Source organism: Crocodylus porosus, unplaced genomic scaffold (genome assembly GCF_001723895.1).
Source record: "Crocodylus porosus isolate Cpor-Errol unplaced genomic scaffold, CroPor_comp1, whole genome shotgun sequence".
Taxonomy (NCBI): domain Eukaryota; kingdom Metazoa; phylum Chordata; order Crocodylia; family Crocodylidae; genus Crocodylus; species Crocodylus porosus.
Window position 1 is genome coordinate 25,194,576 of NW_017728916.1, and position 7,563 is coordinate 25,202,138.

Here is a 7,563-nt window from a genome sequence, read left to right on the forward strand (position 1 = left end):
TGGATGTAATATTTTTCCAGTCACAACTTTCACTAAAGAAGTATTTTCTGCATCCAAAAATGCATGTTGAAGTATGGAAAAAAAGGTCAAGAAAAGATTAGCATCTAGTTTTTCTATTATAAGAGATGATATCTTATTAATATCTGATGATAAAGGGCTTGGGTGATCAGAGGACTCAGTAAAGTTTCTTAGCACATTTGTAGCTTTCAGCACATTGGAAAAGTGTTAATCCTCCAGAAAAAATACTCAGTAATTGATTTTCATAGATCTCTCCTAATACCAAGTTGCATATAACTTCACACACCCACTTTTTAAAGACTTCTGCATTTTTAATGGAGACTCAGTGTCAAAAGCTTCTTATAGATTAATTCAGCAATTGTTTGAATAATACACTGGCTAACAGAGTCCTGATCCTTAGAAATTTCTGCCATAACTTTACTAACCAGCTTCCTGTGAACAAAGTCAAATTCTGCAAACTGATTTTTCTTTTTGGTAAAGGATGACACTATTGCTGTCAGTTTCTGAGTCAGCTCAGGTGGCAGAAACCCGCCCAGTGTATTTAAAGATCAAACCCTGCTGATAAACCATCTGGGTGCCAATTCGATGCCACATGATGGAGTTTGTTATTTCAGTTTGTTTTTTTCAAAACTTAGGAAGTTACTTGTGCACAGATATTACAATCCTCCTTGCTCAGTGTGTGGCCCTAGCATAACAAGAGATGGGTGACCAGGAGCACCAGTCCCAGACGGCCACCTGAGGGTGTCCAAGAATGGTAGTCACCGCCACTGCCAGCCCAGCCTGCTCCTGCAGGCAGCCCAACCTCTGCTGCCCAGAGTGCAGACCTTGGTTTTATGCCCCAGTGTGTGACCTAGGCCTTACTGACTGTGTAGGACTCAAAGTCTGCTCCAAATATAACATTATTCCCATCCTTGTGGGCTTTTCTATAGAGTGCTGTTGAGATGGAATACACCTCCCTTTGTAGATGGAGGACCAAAGCACAGAAAAATTAGGAGCAGCAGTGTCCACTAATTTTGGGTGCCCAGTTTTGAGACACCTAAACTGTGATGTTTCAGAGGATGCAGTAGTACATAGCATTAAAAGCAGAGCACCTTAGACTTCACTTGCTTTCGTGAGTGCTCTGTGTGTCGTCTCTGGGTTCAGTGGAGGAGCTGCAGTCAGGATTTCAGGAACAGATCAGCTCTGTTATAGGTAAGTCAAAGAAGACTATTTTGTTCCCAATAGCTTTACTGATTGCCCTTAGCCCTGCTAGCTATGGTGTTTTCCTTCCTGTTGCATCTTTCCTTTACCCCCCATTTTATGTCCTTCACCATCCTAATGCTGTTTACTGCCCCCTCTTCTCTTTGTCATGTACTGTTGCTGATACGTGTTTGCTGCCCACCCTTCATTGCTGAACGAAAAGGTGCTTTGAGACAAAGATTTCCTTTTTCTTGAATGTGGAGTCAAAGCTATTTGGCTAGCTGATGAGCTATTCTCCAAGGATTCCCCATTTCCATTTGTACTTTTTCTGTAATGTTTTCCTTCCATCAGTTGTACCCATCATTATCCTCAGTTTTGGGGAGAGTAGCCTATTAGAAACACTGATTATATCATGTCTTGTCCTGTCCATATAATTGCAGGGATGAATATCGCCTCTGTTAGGCAATGTTGAATGTAACTGGGTCACCATCACTGGCCCTTATGCAACCACCAGTGTCCAGTGCCTTCTCCTGGGCATTCTCTTTTGGTTTACAATGCACTGCCCTGTGACTGGTAATACTTGTCTCATAGAGGCTCCCTTGCAGTAGGGTTGGAGTTGTGTTGTAGCTGGGATGGTCTGTGAAATATGTGAGGAGCAAGGTGGTTTTAATGACCTGGTTTCTTGGACCAGTTGTATAGTTGGGAGAGAGAGTATTGGAAGGAGCTTTCAGGAACCTGGTGCCCTTCCTTAGTGCCCTTGTCTAACACCTCTCTCAAATTTTACATCTGGTCCAATAACTGGAGCTAGCATCTCTAAAATCCTCTTGCTTCTTGCATACATTGTCTCTGTCAGGTACAAAGACACAGAGACCCTGGTCCCATTCCTGTCTTCCTGAAAGACTGCCACATTGTTCTCCTTCCTGACCCAAAGTCACAGCCAGCCACCAGAGACCTCCCTGGAGCAAACCTGGAAAGAATCCCAGCCCTTTGCTGCCTCCCTCCTACTTCTCTTCAGGTTCAGCTATGCTCCTCTGCAGAACTAGGTGTGCGGATGGGAAGGGGTAGGAGAAGGAGGGAGGCAAGAATTAGGAGGGAGGTGAGAACCTGAGGACAGAGGAAAGGTCCCTCTCTGGAGGTCTGAGCAACAGTGAGGAGAACTCTTGCTGGGTCTGTAACAGTCTGGGGTAGATCCCCAGTGGCTGGGACTTGGAGCAGGCCTCTGTCTCCAATGCAGTGGCTCCCAAGTTAGACTGGCAGGCAGCTGGATAGATAGACTCGGGGTGGGGGGGAATGTGGTGATCCGAGTCCCCCACAGAGGGATCAGTGGGGAATTTTGTCCTGGGCCCACACATCCTGGGCCCTGGATGAGATTTTTCAGGAATCACAAATGGCTTTTACACAGAAGTTACTAGTATGCATGCTAGGGTCTTGTGACATTGGGTTAAATTACACACTAAAACCAACAAGGGCCACACTCCTGAACTCACTAACCAGGAGGAAGGGGGTGGGCACCAGGCAGGCAAAGGAGCCCACTTGTTCCAAACCTGAGAATTTCTTTGGGTGGCTCCAAAGGTGGGGTGGGCAGGGACAAATTAGAGGTGTCCCTGACTCCCCAAGTGGCTCACAATTTGCTTTTACCTTCCAAAGAGCACCTTCCACACCAAGTGACTAACTAGCACAGAGGTCAGGGCTCCTGGCCCAGGTCAGGGCTCCTGGCCCAGGGTCCTGAGACTTGCCCTGCAGGCTGATGTCAGCCCTCTGTGAGGTCACCATCCCTCCAGGCCTTCTGAGCAACTGCCTGGGGCCCTGCCAATGCATCTCTATGAGGTCACTGCCTGCTTCTCCCTCCCCACCCAGCATTACTAATCCAGTGACCCCAGGTCAGCCCCTTCACCATATAGTCCAGCATTTTCCATATCCCATCTCTGACAGTGCCCAGTGCCAGAGTCTGGAGAGAATCCCTCTGTGGACCATGGGGGACCAGCCTGACCAGACAGGGGGCAGATCTACCTAAGTCCAGGCATGTGTTGTCTTGTATGGAAGAAACATCTGGAAGGAGTGGCTGGCTAGCTACCTAGCCTCATGTACAGTAATCTCTGTCTGTTTGTCTGCCTTTAGCATTTATCTAATGCCTTTAACAGCTGGGTCCTTGCTGGACTTTAACATATTCACACAGTCTCTACTAGGCACCTCCCTTTACAGATAAAGAAAGTAAGGGGCAGAAAGGTTCATTACTGCCTAGAGGAGGGGCAGAGAGGGAAAATATCCCCCTGCTGTTGCTCCAAGCAATCAATGTATTACTGTTTCCAGCTTCAATCTCAATTCCATTTTGGTTACAGATACCAAATTCCCGTCCTTCTGCAGATGCAGCTGGGATAGAGTGTTTGCTGGTAAATATAAATATAATCGTCCCACAGGTGTGGGTTGGGGACATCTACGCGAGTTTGTCCTGATGAGGAGTCAGTAGGGCTGTGCCACATGATGTGGCTGCCAGTTCTTCCACAGCTGATAACGTCATAGCCTGGCACCTCCCCTGATTCACATTATCCATAGTTGAGCTTGTTTGCTTCTATCCCCTCTATCCTGCTTCCTGGCTGTCCAGCTGACACTTGCATCCAGCCTGCCCCACAGTGATCTTCAGCTAACTGCAGCCAGCCAGTGGCTTTTCTGTAGCAAGGTGCTGAACAAAGTGGGGCCTCGTTAGAGCCTTGTTACACATTGCACTTTGAGCTACTCCAAATGCTGATTGGTGTTTGTGCTAGTTCGTTTGACCCCAGTACCTTTTCCTGCCAAGGCAGGGAGTTGGACTTGATGATCTGCTCAGGTCCCTTCCGACCCTACAAACTATGAAATGCAATGCTGTATTTGGCAAAGCAAACAAACACTGGCATGTATCTACCAATGCATCTCAAAGAAGACTAAAGATGTTATCCTCCAACTTTATTCAGCCTTGGTGAGGCCACAGCTGGAATACTGTGTCTAGTTTTGGGCACTGTACTTCAGGAAGGATGTGGGGAAGCTTGAGAAAGTCCAAAGAAGGGCTATGTGTATGGTAAGAGGTATGGAGAGCAGGCCATAGGAGAGGCTGAGAGACATGGTTCTGTTCAGCCTGGAGAACAGAAAACTCTAAGGGGACTTGGTGGCAGCCTATCAACATATAAAGGGTGCATATCACGGACTGGGAGAACATCTGTTCACCAGGGCTCCCCACAGGAAGACTAGCACTAATGGTCATAAATTGCTAGAAGACCTGTTTAGATTAGACATAAGGAAAGACTTCTTTACAACTCAAGTTTCCAGGGTCTGGAATAGACTCCCCCAAGAGTAGTACAATTACCTACTCTGGATATCTGCAAAAATGTTTGGATATTCACCTTGTGGGGTCATCTGACCCCAGCAGTCTTTCCTGCCCAAGTGCAGGAAAGACTGCTGGATCTGATGATCTCGAGAGGTCCTATAACAGGCTGCTCTCCTCAGTGGCATTTGAAAAGCCTGGGAGGGGCACCCCATAGACCATTTATATTTCAATTTTCCTCTGGGAGCAAGCTCTCCTTCACTCTCCTGCCATGACTTGGTGTTCTTTGGTTCTTGAAGAGGAAGCTGCCCCAGGATGTCGCAGATATGCTCTATGCTCACCCACCCCAAAGGTGATGAGCTTTTGCCTTAAGGACTAATTGCATGCTCTGACCCTCCCTTAATGTGCCCCATGCCTTGCAGGTGTTGTCTGTTTGGTATTTCTACATTGGAGCTTCAGCCTCCTTGGCTTCCACCCCTTTTTCTCTAGCTAGGCCTACCAGCCTAGGCCCACTAGATAGGACCTGATTTGGAGGCCCCAGCCCTTCAGGGCTTGTGGCCCTATATAATGTGCAATCCCTGTGTAGTTTCCATAGTCAAGTAGGTGCCAACACTTAGATTATGGGTGTTGCCATGATGTCTTGTACCTGTTTTTCTGGTGGAACAGGGTGTTGGTGATGCCATGTTTTGTGCAGTTGGTCAAGAGAAGGAAGCCACTGGAGTTGACCTTTCGTACTTCTTCTTTGCCAATGGTTCCATTCCAGAGGTTAGAGTCCCTTTTGACTCTGGCATTGAAATCACTGAGAAGAATAAGCCTGTCTCCCTCTAGAATGTCAGAAAGGACTTGGTCAAGGTTGACTTAGAATTTCTCCTTGGTTTCATTGGTGGTATCAAGAGTCAGAGCATACACACCAATGGCACTGGCATATTGGCTCCCTGCCAGTTTAAGATGGAGTCATGAGGTGCTCATTAGTTCTGATAGGGAACTCATTAATTTGGTTTAAGAATTCATTCTTAATGGCAAAACCAACTCTATGAAGTCAGTGTTCTCCTTCCTGTTTACAGTTTCAGAAAAAATATAGCTGCCTTTCTGTTATCTGATCTGCCCATTTCCTGCTCACCAAGTCTCGCTCAATGCAGCTACATCGATATTGTGTCCTCTGAGTTCTCAGGCCACAATTGCAGTGCAACATTCTGGCCATTCACTATCCAGGTTGTCCACAAGGGTCCTGATGTTTTAGGCCCTAAAAATAATGGTGTATCTTTGCTGCTCTTTTCAACTATAGTAAAGGTGATCCCATTGGACGCAGTTATTCAGTCAGGAGGAAATACAGAATACTAGGGCTGTGCAAAGCTTCAGGTGCTGTTTCGATTCAGAGGAGATTCGGCCTGATTTGGTGGCTGAATCTCCAAATCCAAATCGAATCAGGGGACCAATAAAAAGGACCGAATTGATTTGAAGCTCTTTGAATCTTTGGAAAAGATTTGGAGAGCTTTGATGATTTGGTCAGTCCCCACCCGCTGCAGCAGGGAGCTGGAGTCATGCTGGTAAGTAGGGGGCAGGAGAGGGGGGGCTGGAGGAGGGGGGAGAGGGCCATGTGGGGATCCCCACTAGGCTGCATCCCTTGCCTGCTCTGCCACAAGCCCCCAACCTCCCCCTGCTCCCCCAGCCCCACCATGGCTCCTCCACCTGCCCCAGCTCTGGCTCTTTAAGAAAAAAAAATGAACCCCCCCCAACTCACTGGTGCCTGCAGCAGCCTTGGGCCTTTGCGGGGGCTCATGGAAGAACCCCCCACATGGCACGGGGCAGCACCCAGTGAGTGAGTCTGGGTTTTTTTTCTGAAATTGCCAGGACTGAGGTGAGTGGGGCAGCTGTTCCTGGGCTGGGAGAGTGGGTGAGGGATGGGCCCGGGTGATTCAGAGATTCAGCAGCAGCCGAATCTCCAAATCAGATTCGGCCGAATCAAGTCACCGAATTGAATCACTGTCCCCCAAATCGGCCTAATCGAAAGTGAATACTAGCTGCTTTGCACAGGCCTACAGAATACTGTATTAGACTGGGTATATTTAGGGCACTTTTTCTTGCCTCCTCCCCATGTGGGGTGAGCAAAGCAGATCCTGAAGAGTTCTGCCCAGTCACAGTTACAGCTAATGTATTGCACTCCTGTCTCATCCAAGTGCTAGGCGACCTTCTTGTAACTGCCACCTTCATGCCAGGTTATGACTAGGAGCTTCCAGACCTCACAGTCCTGCTCCTGTCACCATTAGGTGGTTGTCAAAAGGCGTGAGGAATGTTCTGGCATGGAATACACCTATGCATGACTTCTTTTATTGTAGAGAAGCTGTTGCACATCAGCTTACACACGGCTCTTGACAGAATGGGACTTTGATCCAATGGTAAGGAGATCAAGACAACTGGGGATCTTGTTCTTCTGCAGCATTCATCTACCTTTGCACCCACTGACATTCTAATGTTTGCCTGGTCTGCCACTGAGGACTTGTAGACCCCATAGCTGGGGGCTGGGAGCTGGACAGGCTTATTCTAGTGGCAACTGATACACGTCACAGCACCATTAAATGATATATGTGGCTTTTCAGGAGGAAAACCATTGCCACTTGCTGTCCTCACCATATCCTGATGGTGCTGCCGCTGCTTGGTCTGAGATTACTAATTTGTCAGAGTTACCCCTGCTTATTTCACAGCTAACCTTCCCTAAAGGTCCTTCCACTAGCCACTAGGGCTGTGCAAAGCTTTGGTCCCTGATTCAATTTGGCGGAGATTCATCCCTATTCGGTGGATGAATCTCTGAATCCGAATTGAATCAGAAGACACTTTAATTTCTCCAAATCAAATTGAAATCCTCCGAATCGATTTGGAGAGATTTGGAAGTATTTGGCAATCCGACACAGACACAGCTTTAAATGTTTCTTCTACATACCACAAGGTACCAGACGGTTTGTGAATGCTGAGATGCTGGGGTGGATGGAGCGTCCCACAGAAGCATGGTGGGCTTCTTAGCATGCTCGGCAGCAGATGCAAAAGTGGACCAGAAGCACTTCCGGTCCACTTTT